The sequence below is a fragment of the Salvelinus namaycush genome, chromosome 42, assembly GCF_016432855.1.
Source record: "Salvelinus namaycush isolate Seneca chromosome 42, SaNama_1.0, whole genome shotgun sequence".
In the NCBI taxonomy this organism is placed as follows: Eukaryota; Metazoa; Chordata; class Actinopteri; order Salmoniformes; family Salmonidae; genus Salvelinus; species Salvelinus namaycush.
In genome coordinates, this window is record NC_052348.1 from 19,314,251 (window position 1) to 19,336,315 (window position 22,065).

A 22,065-nucleotide genomic window follows, 5' to 3' on the forward strand; every position below is an offset into this window, starting at 1 on the left:
CCTATGTTTTAGATGTGGCTCAGATGAAGGAACATTCCTCCATTCCACTTGGCAGTGTTCAAAACTACACGGTTTCTGGCAGGGGGTATGCGATACCATATCCTCAATTCATGGGGTTGCATTCCCTTTAGACCCGGAGGTCTGTCTACTGGGCAACTTTACTAACACCAATCTTAGGCAAAGCCATACTATAAAGCTAACAGAAATATTGCTAGCGATTGCCAAGAAATGTATCGCCTTGAAAAGGAAAATGGAATCCCCCCTGCCAGTTGCAATGTGGCTATCAGAAGTTAATAGTTGTATCCCACTGGAGAAAATTACTTACCGCTTGAGGAATAAGTTAAATACATTTTACAGAATTTGGCAACCTTTTATTGACTATATGGAGAATCTCCCCCCACATCACATTGAATGAATCTCTATAATATCCTTATATAATGTTTCACACGTAACGTATAATATGTAGCCTACGGCAGGTGACCATATGATCCAATGTCTCATTATTATTATTATTTTTTTTTTATTGTATGTTTGTATATATAATTATAATTTGTTTTATTTTTTCTTTCTTTGTTACGCTCATCTGTTATTGTCACTTTGTCCTATTGTTGTCTAATATCTTTTCACGTTTGTCTTGAATGTTGTTAATTGGAAAATGCAAAATAAAATATTCAACAAAAAAAAAGACGGAATGCAATATAACATTTTATGAAATAGTTTGGGGAATGGCCTCGTCTCCAAGGGAAGATCCTCTGAGCCAGACGATGTGATGGCAGGAAGTCCTATGCGGGGCTGCTGGCACTGAAACACCCCTGCTGGTAGAAAGGATCGCTTAGATGTGCTCAATCTAAAAACTGTACCAAATGATTCACCTCCATTTCTCCTTCAAGTACCATGTCGCAATATGCCGTCTGTGGGAAACAGCGATATTAAAGAAAGGAGATAGGAATACAATTGGACAATAAATGGAAAAACACCGACCCAACTTGACAGTTGAACAATTGCATTCACGTTAGCATGTCGTGTCACGCCGTTGTTAAGCCAATCGTCACACAATCCGATTCTAATTGGGTTTCCCATCTCCTTAAAATGATCTCTGTGGGAATGCAAATTAACGCTGCTCTCGCTCTGGGCAGAGAGGAACTGCAACTTGGTGAGAGACTCATTTTACAGCTAGCTAGCTTTTTCATATGTTGATATTCCCTTTGATATTATTGTGTGTATCTATGTTTTCTAGCTAGCTAGCCAGCCAGCCCAGGGAGAGAGAGAACATTGCATTGTGGCTATTGAAGTAGACTTGAGCTGCAACATATTTCCAAAAACGATTTTCACGTTTCTACCAATCTTGTTATTACAACAAAATGAAACATTTGTTCACAAAAAATATTGTTTTCACATGTTAGTGTTATTTAACACTGTTTATCACTGTTAATTATAGTAATTTGTGGTTTGGGGTGGATCATTTAAAATTTTAGTTTGATTTTTATTTCAATTTAGAATTATCCCTTTAAGGTTATGATAGCTGAAGGATGACTTTCAAAAACTGTTGCTGAAAAACAGCAAGAGAGAGAACGAGGGTAAGTTGACATATGTGACCGACCACCTCGATTCGGTCTTATATAGCAAAATTTGAAATTGTGTTTTTTACATTGGATAAAAGTAGAGACACAGAGCTAGAAAATGGTATATCATACACTGCAGTTGAAGAACAATGGGAAAGTAATTCTTCTTTGAAAGTTGATAAACTTGTAATCCCACTTTTGAGAAAATGGCCCTTGTATGTTTTGGTACACCTACTGGAGAGCTCTTCTTTGTCTACAACCATTCAGCATTGTTCACACCCTCTTAAGCCTTAGCTCTACCCATCTCTTTCAGGATTTACGTGAGGCCATGTGGTAAACAAATCAAATCAAATTGTATTTGTCACATGTGCTGAATACAACAGGTGTAGACCATACAGTGAAACGCTTACTTACAAGCCCTTAACTTCTTACGGCTAGCTAACATACCGGTACATACTGCTGTAATGCTATGCGGTTCGTAAGGATAGCGTAGCTAACAAATTTTCAGCTAACATAACATGTAACGTAACTTATTTGAAAAGTCATTACTTTATTATGTTGCTCAACATTTTCATAACTAGTTAAAGCAATGAATTTGTTTCGCTTTTTTCCAGCCAAAGAGAGGAGTCACAAAAAGCAGAAATAGAGATAAAATTAATCCCTAACCTTTGATGATCTTCATCAGATGGCACTCATAGGACTTCATGTTACACAATACATTTACGTTTTGTTCGATAAAGTTCATATTTATATCCAAAAATCTCAGTTTAAATTGGAGCATTATGGTCAGTAATGTTGTGCCTCGAAAACATCCGGCGAGTTTTCAGAGAGCCACATCAATTTACAGAAATACTCATCATAAACTTTGATAAAAGATACAACTGTTATGCACAGAATTAAAGATATACTTCTCCTTAATGCAACCGCTGTGTCAGATTTCCCCCAAAAATTACGGAAAAAGCAAATGAGAACTTGTTCTCAACTAGCCTACCTGGTTAAATAAAGGTGACATAAATAAAATAAATGAATCTTGTTTGGCCAGCGTTGTGTCACTCCGGTTCACACTGACCGTGGCGTGTGCAGAAAGTAGACCATCACTTTTTCCAACTGATCTGTCGATAGCGCTAAATTCAGGGCATCAATGTTGTGGAGAAAAGTAGCAAAACCTTTGTAGTTCTCGATGGCTAACGTTATATCTTTCAAAAACGGCATGGTAGACAGGACTATCAACACATACTGAACAGCTCACGTTACAGACATAAGCATGCTACATGGCAGACCAATCCAAACTCATCTCCCGGCATGTCCAGCCCATCCATTATCTCAGCCAATCATGGCAAGTGGGAAGGTTCCTGTCTTTTCCCGTTTTTTTTCGGGCAGGTAGCATTCTCCTGGCATCCACCAAACCCAGATTTGTCTGTCGGACTGCCAGATGGTGAAGTGTGATTCCTCACTCAAGAGAACACGTTTCCACTGCTCCAGATTCCAAACACGGCGAGCTTTACACCGACACTTGGTATTGCGCATGGTGTTCTCAGGGTTGTGTGCGGCTTCTCGACAATGGAAACCCATTTCATGAAGTTCCCTACGAACAATTATTGTGCTGATGTTGCTTACAGAGGCAGTTTGGAACCTCGTAGAGTGTTGCATCCAAGGACAGAGGGTTTTTATGCACTACGTGCTTCAGCACTCGGCGGTCCCGTTCTGTGAGCTTGTGTGGCCTACCACTTCGCGGCTGAGCCGTTGTTGCTCCTAGACGTTTCCACTTCACAATAACATCACTTAAAGTTGATCGGGGTAGGTCTAGCAGGGCAGAAATTTGATCAACAGACTTGTTGGAAAGATGGCATCCTATGACGATGCCACATTGAAAGTCACTGAGCTCTTCAGTAAGGCCATTCTACTGCCAATATTTGTCTATGGAGATTGCATGGCTGTGTGCTTTATTTTATACACCTGTCAGCAACGGGTGTGGCTGAAATAGCCAAATCCACTCATTTGAAGGGGTGTCCACATACTTGTGTGTATATATAGTGTATGTAATGCTTACTGGATGAAGTTGAACAAGTCTTCAGACCATCGTTCCTGATTGAACTTTCGTAGAGGGTTTCTTCGGGTTATAAGTTGAATTCACGTTTTGTATGATTACACAATTACAACCAAAATTGTATGGTTGATCTGACTTCTTTGACCCGAAGGAGTTTTACACAGAAGCCCTTATAAACTCCCAATGTGCTGACCAACAGCCCGGGGCTGCATCCCAAATGACACTCTATGGGTCCTGGTCAAAAGTAGTGCACTATATAGGGAATAGGGTGCCGTTTGGGATGCACATCTAGTTATGAAATGGTCAGAGGTGTAGCTTATAAAATCCTTTTGCTGCTGTGTGCCAGGGAAGCCAGCTCTGTGTTGACAGATGGGCAGCAATGCATTCCTCTGGCTGAGGCCTCTCTCAGCCCCTCTCTGCCCCTCCCCTAGCCAGCCCGAGCAGCTCAGGTTTGGGGAAGGTCTGGAGGTTAGGAGGTGGGTGGTGGTGGTGGTGGTGTGTTTGCATATAAATGTCTAATGTGTGCACTGGCCACAAGGCACGTACGTACCAGAGGCTTTCTGTGATCAGAGTTAGACCCTGTGACAATACTGTTAGGGTGTTGAGCTGAAGTCTTGGCATTTAGGTCAGGGAGCTAGAGCAGGTCTCAGGCACGGTTACTCATCACGTGACTGTGTGTGTGTGTGTGTGTGTGTGTGTGTGTGTGTGTGTGTGTGTGTGTGTGTGTGTGTGTGTGTGTGTGTGTGTGTGTGTGTGTGTGTGTGTGTGTGTGTGTGTGTGTGTGTGTGTGTGTCTCTCTTTTGTGAGAGTAAGGTCTTATAATTGTAAACACACTGGAACATGGAACACATGAGTTGAGTAAATGAAGCCTGAGTTTATACAGCATTCTATACAAGTGTTCTCAGCTGCCTCACGTTGGGCCTGCTGTGACGGCTTTGACCACCGTGGGACATGATGTCCCAAGAAGCAGTGCATGGCGAGGGGCCTGCCAACTGTCCGAAGTGACTCAAAGCAACGACGGTTTGTATGGAGGCGTGTGTGTGTTTGTGTATGTGGGAGGTCGACGCTGCAAATTAAAACACAGACAAACGTGGCGAAGCCAGTGACCCCCCAAAAAACCTGTCAAAACACGATGTCCTCATTTGATAATTGTCCTCATACGAGGATGAGGTTAGGGGGAGGGGCCTGGAAGCACATGTACTCATAGTGTGATGGTGACTGAGAGGAAGGTAAGAGTACGAGAGAGAGAGTACGAGAGGGAGAGAGTTAGAGAGGGAGAGGGAGACAGGGGAATAAAGAGAGTAGTGGTGGTGAGTAGTCACTGTTTGGTGTGAGTGAGCATGGGAAATGCGTGGGACTCCTGGACTGTCACCCTGGAGGATCTGCTCCAGTGACTGGCATACAAAGAGTTGTCTCTCACACACACACACACACGTACACACGTACACATACACACACATACACACACACACACACACACACACACACACACACACACACACACACACACACACACACACACACACACACACACACACACACACACACACACACACACACACACACACACCTCCCTTGTGAATGGAGGAAAACAATCACCTTCCATCAGGAACTGGGTCAAGTGGGCGGGGCATTATAAGAGGAATAGTCACTTGTCAAACAGAACAGAGCCATCATAACATGGTCGTATAGTGACTGTTGTCAAACAGAACCATCATAACATGGTTATACACGATATATACGAAAGTATGTGGACACCCCTTCAAATTAGTGGATTAGGCTATTTCAGCCACACTCATTGCTGACAGGTGTATAAAATCAAGCACACAGCCATGCAATCTCCATAGACAAACATTTGCAGTAGAATGGCCTTACTGAAGAGCTCAGTGACTTTCAACGTGGCACCGACATAGGATGTCACCTTTCCAACAAGTCAGTTTGCCAAATTTTTACCCTCTAGAGCAGACCCAGTAAACTGTAAGTGATGTTATTGACAAGTGGAAATGTCTAGGAGCAACAACGACTCAGCCGCGAAGTGGTAGGCCACACAAACGCACAGAACGGGACCACCGAGTGCTGAAGCACGTAGTGAGTAAAAATCATCTGTCCTCCTACAACTACTGAGTTCCAAACTGCCTCTGGAAGCCACGTCAGCACAAGAACTGCGCAATGCAAAGCGTCGGCTGGAGTGCTGTAAAGCTCACCACCATTGGACTCTGGAGCAGTGGAAACACTTCTCTGGAGTGATGAATCACTCTTCCCCATCTTGCAGTCTGATGGACTAACCTGGATTTTGCTACCTGCCCGAATGCACAGTGCCAACTGTAAAGTTTGGTGGAGGAGGAATAATGGTCTGGGGCTGTTTTTCATGGTTTGGCCTAGGCCCCTTAGTTCCAGTGAAGGGCAATCTTAACGCTACAGCATACAATGACATTTTAGACAATTCTGTGCTTCCAACTTCGTGGCAACAGTTTGGGAAAGGCCCTTTCCTGTTTCAGCATGACAATGCCCCCGTGCAAAAAACAAGGTCCATAAAGAAATTGTTTGTCAAAATTGATGTGGAAGAACTTGACTGGCTTGCACAGAGCCCTGACCTCAACTCCATCGAACACCTTTGAGATGAATTGGAATGCCGACTGCGAGCCAGGTCTACTCACTCAACATCAAACCATCACCTCACTAATGCTCTTGTGGCTGAATGGAAGCAAGTCCCCGCAGCAATGTTCCAACAACTAGTGGAGAAATCAAATCAAATGTTATTTGTCACATGCACCAAATGCTTCCTTACAAGCCCTTAACCAATATTTACTAAATAAACTAAAAGAAAATCTATAAAAAGTAACACAATAAAATAACAACAAGGCTATATACAGGGGTTACCGGTACAGAGTCAATGTGCGGGGGTACAGGTTAGTCGAGGTAATTTGTACATGTAGGTATGGGTAAAGTGACTATGCATAGATAATAAACAGCGAGTAGCAGCAGTGTAAAAACAAAGGGGGGGGGGGGGGGTGGGTTCAATGCAAATAGTCCGGGAGGCCATTTGAATTAATTGTTCAGCAGTCTAATAGCTTGAGGGTAGAAGCTGTTAAGGAGCCTTTTGGACCTAGACTTGACGCTCCGGTACTGCTTGTCGTGCAGTAGCAGAGAGAACAGTCTATGACTAGGGTGACTGGAGTCTTTGACAATTTTTTGGGCCTTCCTCCTATTATATAGGTCCTGGATGGCAAGAAGCTTGGCCCCAGTGATGTACTGGACCATACCCACTATCAATCAATCAATCAAATGTATTTATAAAACCCTTTTTACATCAGCCGATGTCACAAAGTGCTGTACAGAAACCCAGCCTAAAACCCCAAACAGCAAGCAATGCAGATGTAGAAACACGGTGGCTAGGAAAAACTCCCTAGAAAGGCCAAAACCTAGGAAGAAACCTAGAGGGGAACCAGGCTCTGAGGGGTGGCCAGTCCTCTTCTGGCTGTGCCGGGTGGAGATTATAACAGTACATGGCCAAGATGTTCAAACGTTCATAGATGACCAGCAGGGTCAAATAATAATCACAGTGGTTGTAGAGGGTGCAACAGGTCAGCACCTCAGGAGTAAATGTCAGTTGGCTTTTAATAGCCGATCATTCAGAGTTAGAGACAGCTGGTGCGGTAGAGAGAGAGAGTCGAAAACAGCAGGTCCAGGACAAGGTAGCATGTCCGGTGAACAGGTCAGGGTTCCATAGCCGCAGGCAGAACAGTTGAAACTGGAGCAGCAGCATGACCAGGTGGACTGGGGATAGCAAGGAGTCATCAGGCCAGGTAGTCTTGAGGCATGGTCCTAGGGCTCAGGTCCTCTGAGAGAAAGAGAGAGAGAGAGAGAATTAGAGGGATCATACTTAAATTCAGACAGGACACCGGATAAAATAGGAGAAATACTCCAGATATAACAAACTGACCCTAGCCCCCCGACACATAAACTATTGCAGCATAAATACTGGAGGCTGAGACAGGAGGAGTCGGGAGACACTGTGGCCCCGTCTGATGATACCCCAAGACAGGGCCAACCAGGCAGGATATAACCCTACCCACTTTGCCAAAGCACAGCCCCCACACCACTAGAAGGATACCTTCAACCACCAACTTACCATCCTGAGACAAGGCTGAGTATAGCCCACGAAGATCTCCCCCACGGCACGAACTCGAGGGTGGCGCCAAACCTGGACAGGGAGATCACATCAGAGACTCAACCCACTCAAGTGACGCACCCCTCCTAGGGACGGCATGGAAGAGCACCAGTAAGCCAGTGACTCAGCCCCCGTAATAGGGTTAGAGGCAGAGGATCCCAGTGGAGAGAGGGGAACCGGCCAGGCAGGGACAGCAAGTGTGGTTTGTCGCTCCATTGCCTTTCCGTTCACCTTCACACCCCTGGGCCAAACTACACTCAGTCATAGGACCTACTGAAGAGATGAGTCTTCAATAAAGACTTGAAGGTCGAGACAGAGTCTGCGTCTCTCACATGGACAGGCAGAACATTCCATAAAAATTGAGCTCTATAGGAGAAAGCCCTGCCTCCAACTGTTTGCTTAAAAATTCTAGGGACAATAAGGAGGCCTGTGTCTTGTGACCGTAGCGTACGTGTAGGTATGTATGGCAGGACCAAATGGGAGAGAGAGGTTGGAGCAAGCCAATGTAATGCTTTGTAGGTTAGCAGTAAAACCTTGAAAACAGCCCAAGCCTTAACAGGACGCCAGTGTAGAGAGGCTAGCACTGGAGTAATATGATCAAATGTTGCCCTCTTCACAACTGTCTTGGTGTGTTAGTTTGATGATAGTTTGTTGGTGATGTGGACACCAAGGAGCTTGAAACTCTTCCCAGAAGAGTGGAGGCTGTTATTGCAGCAAGGGGGGAACAACTCCATATTAATGCCCATGATTTCAGAATGAGATGTCCGACGAGCAGTAGTCCACATACTTATGGCTATGTAGTGTATAAAGACTGTTGTCAAACAGGACAGAGCCCATCATCACCCTGAGAGGCTTGATAAATAAGGGAGAATGGGAGAGATTATACATGTTCACAACACTTAGTACAAAACTCATAACAGATCATCAAAAAGGCAGTTGTTTTAAAACTATTAGCACATTTTCAATTGACTAAGTACAACACACAAAATCACACGGTCACATTTTCACCAAACTAAGTCAGTTTTTCATCTAGAAATGCATATTTCACATTGAAATACATGTTCATATAAAGTCATTTCCTTTTACAATGCAAGCCTCACATTTTTCATATAATTGTCTTCTCATTTGATACAATTAATTTTACTATTACTTAATCCGACTGCTCTAAATTGATCATCACCTACCCATTTAGTAAACCTACAGATTTTAAAGAACTACATAATGAAAATGTATGTTTGTAAGGCATAAACACATTGCTCGTGTTTCTTTGCCCAAGCAAGTCTCTTCTTCTTATTGGTATCCTTTAGTAGTGGTTTCTTTGCAGCAATTCGACCATGAAGGCCTGATTCATGCAGTCTCCTCTGAACAGTTGATGTTGAGATGTGTATGTTACTTGAACTCTGTGAAGCATTTATTTGGGCTGCAATCTGAGGTGCAGTTAACTCTAATGAACTTATCCTCTGCAGCAGAGGTAACTCTGGGTCTTCCTTTCCTGTGGCAGTCCTCATGAGAGCCAGTTTCATCATAGCACTTGATGGTTTTTGTGACTGCACTTGAAGAAACCTTCAAGTTCTTGAAATGTTCCGGATTGATCTTCATGTCTTAAAGTAATGATGGACTGTTGTTTCTCTTTGCTTATTTGAGCTGTTCTTGCCATAATATGGACTTGGTATTTTACCAAATATGGCCATCTTCTGTATACCACCCACACCTTGTGACAACACAACTGAATGGCTCAAACGCATTAAGAAGGAAAGGAATTCCATAAATGAACTTTTAACAAGGCACACCTGTTAATTGAAATGCATTCCAGGTAACTACCTCATGAAGCTGGTTGAGAGAATGCCAAAAGTGTGCAAAGCTGTCATCAAGGCAAAGGGTGGGTACTTTGAAGAATCTCAAATATAAAATATATTTTGATTTGTTTAACTACTACATGATTCCATATGTGTTATTTCATAGTTTTGATGTCTTCACTATTATTCTACATTGTAGAAAATAGTAAAAATAAAGAAAAACCCTTGAATGAGTAGGTGTGTCCTAACTTTTGACTGGACCTTTATCTTTTGGATCAATGGTTGTGCAGTGAAAGATGTCTCCAAACAAAATGAATTCAGAATAAAACGGTTTTTAACATATTACATAATGTCATGTTTTACAGGTGTTACCAGTTTGGAGTTTTGTAGCAAGAGTTAAAAAAAATTCCCCACATACTTGTGAAAAAAGCACCAAAGTTATTTTAAAAAACTGGAACATATGGTTCACCTTTAGTGTTACACAGACAAGCATGCACGCACAAACACACACACACACACCCACCACTAATGCTCTACTGTACACATCATCGCTGACGCCACTTATTATAGGCCAATACAATGCAAAGGCCAGTTTACACTACACATACTGCACCTATCCATGTAAAGGACACACTGTAAAGGCCAGTGTACATTATACGTACATGCCACTCAATGTACATATGACTTTACATCAACAGTCACATACATTGCTAATCTGTGCGGGCACTGAAATCAATTCTCATGTCATTTGTAGCGATTAATAGATTCAAATATTTCGAAAGGAATCAAGATGTACTATATATGCTTGTTCTAGGCCTGATAAACCCAAGACGTATTACGGTGGATTAACTGTGGAATGTAGATCACTAGCTAAATCACTGGGTCTGCCAGGCTTCTTTAATCCTAAACATGAGCTTCATTTGGCATGATGTCATTTCTTAGAAAGCAGCACAGAGACTTGTACTCACATGCCCATATCTGTTCAGGGACAAGCACACGCAATCAGTCGTTAGTGAGCATGCACGTGCACTTGCAGAGGACTCAGGGCGTGCACGTGCCCATGAAATGTGAGTTCTGTGGACATGACGTTTGTGTGTTGTGTTGTGTCTAAGTGTGCACTTTTATTACAGTGTAATTGGGACCTGTGGACTCAGACTTGTTTATTTAGTGTAGTACATTCTGAGCCCAGGCTAGAGACACACACACGCACACGCACACACACACACACACACACACAGGCGCACACACACAGGCGCACAAATGCACAAACACTCAGGGTAAAAGTATCTAGCTTGTAAAGCAGGTCAATGAATCCGTCATGTACATTTATCAATCCAGTGGTCTCTGAACGGTCTGGGTGGGCGTTTCCATCAGACAGCCAACACCTGCTGAAAGAAACTGCACTGCTACTTTTAACAACTTCTCTGCTTCTTGATAAAATGTTTCACATGCATATTCTGTACACACACAGGGACATTCACACAGTTTCCCATGTCAATAAGTTAACTTAAGAAGAAATAAAAACCCTGATGGTTGAAAACATACAGACATATTTGCAGACTTACTCGGTTCCCAACCTAAACACACGTGCTATTTAAAGGGCCTGGCCGACATACAGAGTGCTTTTTGGAGCTTCTAGAATCCAACCATTATGGTTTGTACTAACATTCTGCTTCTAGAATCCACCCATTATGGTTTGTGCTAACATTCTGCTTCTAGAATCCAACCATTAATGTTGGTACTAACGTTCTGCTTCCAGAATCCAATCATTCTAAGAGCTGTTATTTGCCCTCTTCTTCTTTCCCTTTTTATTCAGTAATTCAGTTTCTCTTTTTGCAGAGAAAAGCTGTCAACATGCAGAAAAGAAAAGCAACTTTGAGGGGGAGAGGAAAAGAGGGATATAGGAGAGATACAGAGAGAGGGGATAGAAAGCATGTAGGAAAGAGGACCGACTGAGAAGAGCAACTCTTCTATCCTCTCCTCTTCTCCCCCTCCTCCTCCTCTCCTCTTCTCCTCCTCCTCCTCCTCTCCTTTCTTCTCCTCCTCTCCTCTCTTGAGGTGGTAATTCTACATCAGGAGGGTATTCTGAGCTATTGTGAGGTTGGCAGTTGTTCTACTGTAATTATTAGCTTGTTCATGATGCCTGGTGGTGTTCCTAAATGGGCACTCTGAATTTTCCTCAAACAGTAAAGATATTTACACAGAGAACAAACGTTACAAACAGAGCTAACTTAGTCTGTGGTGTGTTCTTTGTCATGATGGTGTTCTTGGTTTCTCTCCGGTTGTTTGCTTCGCCTCTTTCCCCGCGCGTGTGTGTGTGTGTGTGTGTGTGTGTGTGTGTGTGTGTGTGTGTGTGTGTGTGTGTGTGTGTGTGTGTGGGTGTGGGTGTGGGTGTGGGTGTCACACCCTGGCCTTTGTTATATTGATTTTCTTTATTAGTTTAGTTAGGTCAGGGTGTGACATGGGGGATGTTTGTGTGTTTTGTCTTGTTTAGGGTGTGTGTATTGTTTAGGGGGTTTTGTAGTATGTATGGGGTTGTGTTCAGTGTAGGTGTTTAGGAAAGTCTATGGTTGCCTGGTTTTGTTCTCAATCAGAGACAGCTGTTTATTGTTGTCTCTGATTGGGAGCCATATTTAAGGCAGCCATAGGCTTTAGGTGTTTGTGGGTAATTGTCTATGTCTAACGTTAGTAGCTGTGTGTGCACTTTCGTTTGTAGCTTCACGTTCGTGGTTTATTGTTTTGTATATTAGTTTGTATATTGTTCGGTTCGTCTTCGTCTCTAATAAAAGAAGATGTACTCATATCACTCTGCGTATTGGTCCGATCCATGCTCCTCAGGCGAGGAGGAGAACGAACGTGACAGAATTACCCACCAACCCAGGACCAAGCAGCGTGTGAAACAGCAACAGGACCCACGGACACAGGATTTATGGAAATGGGAGCAGGATCTGGGCTACACTACGTGGGAGGAGATCGACAGGTGGGCGATCGACCCAGGGCGAATGCCGGAGCCCGCCTGGGATTCTCTGGCGCAGTGCGAGGAGGGATACCGGCGAATGGAGGCAGCACAACGACGCGGTAGGAAGTCTGTGAGTCAGCCCAAAAAAATTCTTGGGGGGGGGTTAAAAGGGAGTGTGGCGAAGTCTGGTAGGAGACCTGCGCCTACTCCCTGTACTTACCGTGGAGAGCGAGAGGACGGGCAGACACCGTGTTACGCAGTAGAGCGCATGGTGTCTCCTGTACGTGTGCATAGCCCGGTGCGGTACATACCAGCTCCTCGTATCGGCCGGGCTAGATTGAGTATTGAGCCAGGTGCCATGAAGCCGGCTCAACGCGTCTGGTCTTCAGTGCGTCTCCTCGGGCCGGCTTACATGGCACCAGCCTTACGCATGGTGTCCCCGGTTCGCCCGCATAGCCCAGTGCGGGTTATTCCACCTCCCCGCACTGGTCGGGCGATGGGGAGCATACAACCAGGTAAGGTGGGGCAGGCTCAGTGCTCAAGGGAGCCAGTACGCCTGCACGGTCCGGTATTTCCGGCGCCACCTCCCCGCCCCAGCCCAGTACCACCAGTGCCAACACCACGCACCAGGCTTCCAGTGTGTCTCCAGAGCCCTGTTCCTCCTCCACGCACTCGCCCTATGGTGCGTGTCTCCAGCCCGGTACCACCAGTTCCGGCACCACGCACCAAGCCTCCTGTGCGTCTCCAGAGTCCTGTGCGTCCTGTTGCTACTCCCCGCACTAGCCTTGAGGTGTGTGTCCCCAGCCCGGTACCACCAGTTCCGGCACCACGCACTAGGCCTAATGTGCGTCTCCAGGGTCCAGTATGCCCTGTTCCTTCTCCCCGCACTAGCCTGAAGGTGCGTGTCCTTAGCCCGGTACCTCCAGTTCCGGCACCACGCACCAGGCCTACAGTGCGTCTCAGCCGGCCAAAGTCTGCCGTCTGCCCAGCGGCGCCTGAACTGCCCGTCTGCCCAACGCCGTCTGAACTGCCCGTCTGCCCAACGCCGTCTGAACTGTCCGTCTGCCAAGCGCCGCATGAACTGCCCGTCTGTACTGAGCCTTCAAAGCCGCCCGTCTGTACTGAGTCTTCAAAGCCGCCCGTCTGTCATGAGCCTTCAGAGCCGTCCGCCAGACAGGAGCCGCTAGAGCCGTCCGCCAGACAGGAGCCGCTAGAGCCGTCCGCCAGACAGGAGCAGCCAGAGCCTTCCGCCAGACAGGAGCAGCCAGAGCCTTCCGCCAGACAGGAGCAGCCAGAGCCTTCCGCCAGACAGGAGCAGCCAGAGCCTTCCGCCAGACAGGAGCAGCCAGAGCCTTCCGCCAGACAGGAGCAGCCAGAGCCTTCCGCCAGCCATGAGCAGCCAGAGCCTTCCGCCAGCCATGAGCAGCCAGATCCGCCAGCCAGCCATGACCAGCCAGAGCCGCCAGCCAGCCATGAGCAGCCAGAGCCGCCAGCCAGCCATGAGCAGCCAGAGCCGTCAGCCAGCCATGACCAGCCAGAGCCGTCAGCCAGCCATGACCAGCCAGAGCCGTCAGCCAGCCATGACCAGCCAGAGCCGTCAGCCATCCATGACCAGCCAGAGCCGTCAGCCAGCCATGACCAGCCAGAGCCGTCAGCCAGCCATGACCAGCCAGAGCCGTCAGCCAGCCATGACCAGCCAGAGCCGTCAGCCAGCCATGACCAGCCAGAGCCGTCAGCCAGCCATGACCAGCCAGAGCCGTCAGACAGCCATGACCAGCCAGAGCCGTCAGCCAGCCATGACCAGCCAGAGCCGTCAGCCAGCCATGATCCGCCAGAGCCGTCAGCCAGCCATGATCCGCCAGAGCCAGCCAGCCATGATCCGCCAGAGCCAGCCAGCCAGGATCCGCCAGAGCCAGCCAGCCAGGATCCGCCAGAGCCAGCCAGCCAGGATCCGCCAGAGCCAGCCAGCCAGGATCCGCCAGAGCCATCTGCCAGTCATGAGCTGCCCCTCAGTCCGGAGCTGCCCCTCAGTCCGGAGCTGCCCCTCAGTCCGGAGCTGCCCCTCAGTCCGGAGCTGCCCCTCAGTCCAGTGGCGCCCTATGGGATGGAAATAAGTCCGGGACTCGCCGTTCCAGAGGCGTCACCAAAGCGGGTAGTGACTATGGTGGAGGGGGGTCCACGTCCCGCACCCGAGCCTCCACCATAGGAAGGCCCACCCGGACCCTCCCCTTCTGTGTCAGGTTTTGCGGCCGGAGTCCGCACCTTTGGGGGGGGGGGGGGTACTGTCACACCCTGGCCTTTGTTATATTGATTTTCTTTATTAGTTTAGTTAGGTCAGGGTGTGACATGGGGGATGTTTGTGTGTTTTGTCTTGTTTAGGGTGTGTGTATTGTTTAGGGGGTTTTGTAGTATGTATGGGGTTGTGTTCAGTGTAGGTGTTTAGGAAAGTCTATGGTTGCCTGGTTTTGTTCTCAATCAGAGACAGCTGTTTATTGTTGTCTCTGATTGGGAGCCATATTTAAGGCAGCCATAGGCTTTAGGTGTTTGTGGGTAATTGTCTATGTCTAACGTTAGTAGCTGTGTGTGCACTTTCGTTTGTAGCTTCACGTTCGTGGTTTATTGTTTTGTATATTAGTTTGTATATTGTTCGGTTCGTCTTCGTCTCTAATAAAAGAAGATGTACTCATATCACTCTGCGTATTGGTCCGATCCATGCTCCTCAGGCGAGGAGGAGAACGAACGTGACAGAATTACCCACCAACCCAGGACCAAGCAGCGTGTGAAACAGCAACAGGACCCACGGACACAGGATTTATGGAAATGGGAGCAGGATCTGGGCTACACTACGTGGGAGGAGATCGACAGGTGGGCGATCGACCCAGGGCGAATGCCGGAGCCCGCCTGGGATTCTCTGGCGCAGTGCGAGGAGGGATACCGGCGAATGGAGGCAGCACGACGACGCGGTAGGAAGTCTGTGAGTCAGCCCAAAAAAATTATTGGGGGGGGCTAAAAGGGAGTGTGGCGAAGTCTGGTAGGAGACCTGCGCCTACTCCCTGTACTTACCGTGGAGAGCGAGAGTACGGGCAGACACCGTGTTACGCAGTAGAGCGCATGGTGTCTCCTGTACGTGTGCATAGCCCGGTGCGGTACGTACCAGCTCCTCGTATCGGCCGGGCTAGATTGAGTATTGAGCCAGGTGCCATGAAGCCGGCTCAACGCGTCTGGTCTCCAGTGCGTCTCCTCGGGCCGGCTTACATGGCACCAGCCTTACGCATGGTGTCCCAGGTTCGCCTGCATAGCCCGGTGCGGGTTATTCCACATCCCCGCACTGGTCGGGCGATGGGGAGCATACAACCAGGTAAGGTGGGGCAGGCTCAGTGCTCAAGGGAGCCAGTACGCCTGCACGGTCCGGTATTTCCGGCGCCACCTCCCCGCCCCAGCCCAGTACCACCAGTGCCAACACCACGCACCAGGCTTCCAGTGTGTCTCCAGAGCCCTGTTCCTCCTCCACGCACTCGCCCTATGGTGCGTGTCTCCAGCCCGGTACCACCAGTTCCGGCACCACGCACCAAGCCTCCTGTGCGTCTCCAGAGTCCTGTGCGTCCTGTTGCTACTCCCCGCACTAGCCTTGAGGTGCGTGTCCCCAGCCCGGTACCACCAGTTCCGGCACCACGCACTAGGCCTAATGTGCGTCTCCAGGGTCCAGTATGCCCTGTTCCTTCTCCCCGCACTAGCCTGAAGGTGCGTGTCCTTAGCCCGGTACCTCCAGTTCCGGCACCACGCACCAGGCCTACAGTGCGTCTCAGCCGGCCAAAGTCTGCCGTCTGCCCAGCGGCGCCTGAACTGCCCGTCTGCCCAACGCCGTCTGAACTGCCCGTCTGCCCAACGGCGCCTGAACTGCCCGTCTGCCCAACGCCGTCTGAACTGTCCGTCTGCCAAGCGCCGCATGAACTGCCCGTCTGTACTGAGCCTTCAAAGCCGCCCGTCTGTACTGAGTCTTCAAAGCCGCCCGTCTGTCATGAGCCTTCAGAGCCGTCCGCCAGACAGGAGCCGCTAGAGCCGTCCGCCAGACAGGAGCCGCTAGAGCCGTCCGCCAGACAGGAGCAGCCAGAGCCTTCCGCCAGACAGGAGCAGCCAGAGCCTTCCGCCAGACAGGAGCAGCCAGAGCCTTCCGCCAGACAGGAGCAGCCAGAGCCTTCCGCCAGACAGGAGCAGCCAGAGCCTTCCGCCAGACAGGAGCAGCCAGAGCCTTCCGCCAGACAGGAGCAGCCAGAGCCGCCAGCCAGCCATGAGCAGCCAGAGCCGTCAGCCAGCCATGACCAGCCAGAGCCGTCAGCCAGCCATGACCAGCCAGAGCCGTCAGCCAGCCATGACCAGCCAGAGCCGTCAGCCAGCCATGACCAGCCAGAGCCGTCAGCCAGCCATGACCAGCCAGAGCCGTCAGCCAGCCATGACCAGCCAGAGCCGTCAGCCATCCATGACCAGCCAGCCATGACCAGCCAGAGCCGTCAGCCAGCCATGACCAGCCAGAGCCGTCAGCCAGCCATGACCAGCCAGAGCCGTCAGCCAGCCATGACCAGCCAGAGCCGTCAGCCAGCCATGACCAGCCAGAGCCGTCAGCCAGCCATGACCAGCCAGAGCCTTCCGCCAGACAGGAGCAGCCAGAGCCGCCAGCCAGCCATGAGCAGCCAGAGCCGTCAGCCAGCCATGACCAGCCAGAGCCGTCAGCCAGCCATGACCAGCCAGAGCCGTCAGCCAGCCATGACCAGCCAGAGCCGTCAGCCAGCCATGACCAGCCAGAGCCGTCAGCCAGCCATGACCAGCCAGAGCCGTCAGCCATCCATGACCAGCCAGCCATGACCAGCCAGAGCCGTCAGCCAGCCATGACCAGCCAGAGCCGTCAGCCAGCCATGACCAGCCAGAGCCGTCAGCCAGCCATGACCAGCCAGAGCCGTCAGCCAGCCATGACCAGCCAGAGCCGTCAGCCAGCCATGACCAGCCAGAGCCGTCAGCCAGCCATGACCAGCCAGAGCCGTCAGACAGCCATGACCAGCCAGAGCCGTCAGCCAGCCATGACCAGCCAGAGCCGTCAGCCAGCCATGATCCGCCAGAGCCGTCAGCCAGCCATGATCCGCCAGAGCCAGCCAGCCAGGATCCGCCAGAGCCAGCCAGCCAGGATCCGCCAGAGCCAGCCAGCCAGGATCCGCCAGAGCCAGCCAGCCAGGATCCGCCAGAGCCAGCCAGCCAGGATCCGCCAGAGCCATCTGCCAGTCATGAGCTGCCCCTCAGTCCGGAGCTGCCCCTCAGTCCGGAGCTGCCCCTCAGTCCGGAGCTGCCCCTCAGTCCAGTGGCGCCCTATGGGATGGAAATAAGTCCGGGACTCGCCGTTCCAGAGGCGTCACCAAAGCGGGTAGTGACTATGGTGGAGGGGGGTCCACGTCCCGCACCCGAGCCGCCACCATAGGAAGGCCCACCCGGACCCTCCCCTTCTGTGTCAGGTTTTGCGGCCGGAGTCCGCACCTTTGGGGGGGGGGGGGGGGTACTGTCACACCCTGGCCTTTGTTATATTGATTTTCTTTATTAGTTTAGTTAGGTCAGGGTGTGACATGGGGGATGTTTGTGTGTTTTGTCTTGTTTAGGGTGTGTGTATTGTTTAGGGGGTTTTGTAGTATGTATGGAGTTGTGTTCAGTGTAGGTGTTTAGGAAAGTCTATGGTTGCCTGGTTTTGTTCTCAATCAGAGACAGCTGTTTATTGTTGTCTCTGATTGGGAGCCATATTTAAGGCAGCCATAGGCTTTAGGTGTTTGTGGGTAATTGTCTATGTCTAACGTTAGTAGCTGTGTGTGCACTTTCGTTTGTAGCTTCACGTTCGTGGTTTATTGTTTTGTATATTAGTTTGTATATTGTTCGGTTCGTCTTCGTCTCTAATAAAAGAAGATGTACTCATATCACTCTGCGTATTGGTCCGATCCATGCTCCTCAGGCGAGGAGGAGAACGAACGTGACAGAATTACCCACCAACCCAGGACCAAGCAGCGTGTGAAACAGCAACAGGACCCACGGACACAGGATTTATGGAAATGGGAGCAGGATCTGGGCTACACTACGTGGGAGGAGATCGACAGGTGGGCGATCGACCCAGGGCGAATGCCGGAGCCCGCCTGGGATTCTCTGGCGCAGTGCGAGGAGGGATACCGGCGAATGGAGGCAGCACGACGACGCGGTAGGAAGTCTGTGAGTCAGCCCAAAAAAATTATTGGGGGGGGCTAAAAGGGAGTGTGGCGAAGTCTGGTAGGAGACCTGCGCCTACTCCCTGTACTTACCGTGGAGAGCGAGAGTACGGGCAGACACCGTGTTACGCAGTAGAGCGCATGGTGTCTCCTGTACGTGTGCATAGCCCGGTGCGGTACGTACCAGCTCCTCGTATCGGCCGGGCTAGATTGAGTATTGAGCCAGGTGCCATGAAGCCGGCTCAACGCGTCTGGTCTCCAGTGCGTCTCCTCGGGCCGGCTTACATGGCACCAGCCTTACGCATGGTGTCCCAGGTTCGCCTGCATAGCCCGGTGCGGGTTATTCCACATCCCCGCACTGGTCGGGCGATGGGGAGCATACAACCAGGTAAGGTGGGGCAGGCTCAGTGCTCAAGGGAGCCAGTACGTCTGCACGGTCCGGTATTTCCGGCGCCACCTCCCCGCCCCAGCCCAGTACCACCAGTGCCAACACCACGCACCAGGCTTCCAGTGTGTCTCCAGAGCCCTGTTCCTCCTCCACGCACTCGCCCTATGGTGCGTGTCTCCAGCCCGGTACCACCAGTTCCGGCACCACGCACCAAGCCTCCTGTGCGTCTCCAGAGTCCTGTGCGTCCTGTTGCTACTCCCCGCACTAGCCTTGAGGTGCGTGTCCCCAGCCCGGTACCACCAGTTCCGGCACCACGCACTAGGCCTAATGTGCGTCTCCAGGGTCCAGTATGCCCTGTTCCTTCTCCCCGCACTAGCCTGAAGGTGCGTGTCCTTAGCCCGGTACCTCCAGTTCCGGCACCACGCACCAGGCCTACAGTGCGTCTCAGCCGGCCAAAGTCTGCCGTCTGCCCAGCGGCGCCTGAACTGCCCGTCTGCCCAACGCCGTCTGAACTGCCCGTCTGCCCAACGGCGCCTGAACTGCCCGTCTGCCCAACGCCGTCTGAACTGTCCGTCTGCCAAGCGCCGCATGAACTGCCCGTCTGTACTGAGCCTTCAAAGCCGCCCGTCTGTACTGAGTCTTCAAAGCCGCCCGTCTGTCATGAGCCTTCAGAGCCGTCCGCCAGACAGGAGCCGCTAGAGCCGTCCGCCAGACAGGAGCCGCTAGAGCCGTCCGCCAGACAGGAGCAGCCAGAGCCTTCCGCCAGACAGGAGCAGCCAGAGCCTTCCGCCAGACAGGAGCAGCCAGAGCCTTCCGCCAGACAGGAGCAGCCAGAGCCTTCCGCCAGACAGGAGCAGCCAGAGCCTTCCGCCAGACAGGAGCAGCCAGAGCCTTCCGCCAGACAGGAGCAGCCAGAGCCGCCAGCCAGCCATGAGCAGCCAGAGCCGTCAGCCAGCCATGACCAGCCAGAGCCGTCAGCCAGCCATGACCAGCCAGAGCCGTCAGCCAGCCATGACCAGCCAGAGCCGTCAGCCAGCCATGACCAGCCAGAGCCGTCAGCCAGCCATGACCAGCCAGAACCGTCAGCCAGCCATGACCAGCCAGAGCCGTCAGCCATCCATGACCAGCCAGCCATGACCAGCCAGAGCCGTCAGCCAGCCATGACCAGCCAGAGCCGTCAGCCAGCCATGACCAGCCAGAGCCGTCAGCCAGCCATGACCAGCCAGAGCCGTCAGCCAGCCATGACCAGCCAGAGCCTTCCGCCAGACAGGAGCAGCCAGAGCCGCCAGCCAGCCATGAGCAGCCAGAGCCGTCAGCCAGCCATGACCAGCCAGAGCCGTCAGCCAGCCATGAGCAGCCAGAGCCGTCAGCCAGCCATGACCAGTCAGAGCCGTCAGCCAGCCATGACCAGCCAGAGCCGTCAGCCAGCCATGACCAGCCAGAGCCGTCAGCCATCCATGACCAGCCAGCCATGACCAGCCAGAGCCGTCAGCCAGCCATGACCAGCCAGAGCCGTCAGCCAGCCATGACCAGCCAGAGCCGTCAGCCAGCCATGACCAGCCAGAGCCGTCAGCCAGCCATGACCAGCCAGAGCCGTCAGCCAGCCATGACCAGCCAGAGCCGTCAGCCAGCCATGACCAGCCAGAGCCGTCAGACAGCCATGACCAGCCAGAGCCGTCAGCCAGCCATGACCAGCCAGAGCCGTCAGCCAGCCATGATCCGCCAGAGCCGTCAGCCAGCCATGATCCGCCAGAGCCAGCCAGCCAGGATCCGCCAGAGCCAGCCAGCCAGGATCCGCCAGAGCCAGCCAGCCAGGATCCGCCAGAGCCAGCCAGCCAGGATCCGCCAGAGCCAGCCAGCCAGGATCCGCCAGAGCCATCTGCCAGTCATGAGCTGCCCCTCAGTCCGGAGCTGCCCCTCAGTCCGGAGCTGCCCCTCAGTCCGGAGCTGCCCCTCAGTCCAGTGGCGCCCTATGGGATGGAAATAAGTCCGGGACTCGCCGTTCCAGAGGCGTCACCAAAGCGGGTAGTGACTATGGTGGAGGGGGGTCCACGTCCCGCACCCGAGCCGCCACCATAGGAAGGCCCACCCGGACCCTCCCCTTCTGTGTCAGGTTTTGCGGCCGGAGTCCGCACCTTTGGGGGGGGGGGGGGGGGGGGGTACTGTCACACCCTGGCCTTTGTTATATTGATTTTCTTTATTAGTTTAGTTAGGTCAGGGTGTGACATGGGGGATGTTTGTGTGTTTTGTCTTGTTTAGGGTGTGTGTATTGTTTAGGGGGTTTTGTAGTATGTATGGAGTTGTGTTCAGTGTAGGTGTTTAGGAAAGTCTATGGTTGCCTGGTTTTGTTCTCAATCAGAGACAGCTGTTTATTGTTGTCTCTGATTGGGAGCCATATTTAAGGCAGCCATAGGCTGTAGGTGTTTGTGGGTAATTGTCTATGTCTAACGTTAGTAGCTGTGTGTGCACTTTCGTTTGTAGCTTCACGTTCGTGGTTTATTGTTTTGTATATTAGTTTGTATATTGTTCGGTTCGTCTTCGTCTCTAATAAAAGAAGATGTACTCATATCACTCTGCGTATTGGTCCGATCCATGCTCCTCAGGCGAGGAGGAGAACGAACGTGACAGTGGGTGTGTGTGTGGGTGTTTATTAACCTACTAATAGTTTATTTAACACCAAGCTGCCTGCCTGCTGCTATTATATAATTTACATAAATAATGTTTTCTTAATCTGTGATTGTTCTGCAATTGCAAACCATCTGCAAAAATACAATCAGGACTGGCAGAGTGGATGGAACTGGAGAAAATAGCAGCTAAACCGTCTGACCTGGGCTTTTTCTAATAGTTGGAATGAAACTGCTTGGTGTTAGTCACACCAGTTGTAGAACACTTGATGATGCAATGCCTCACTA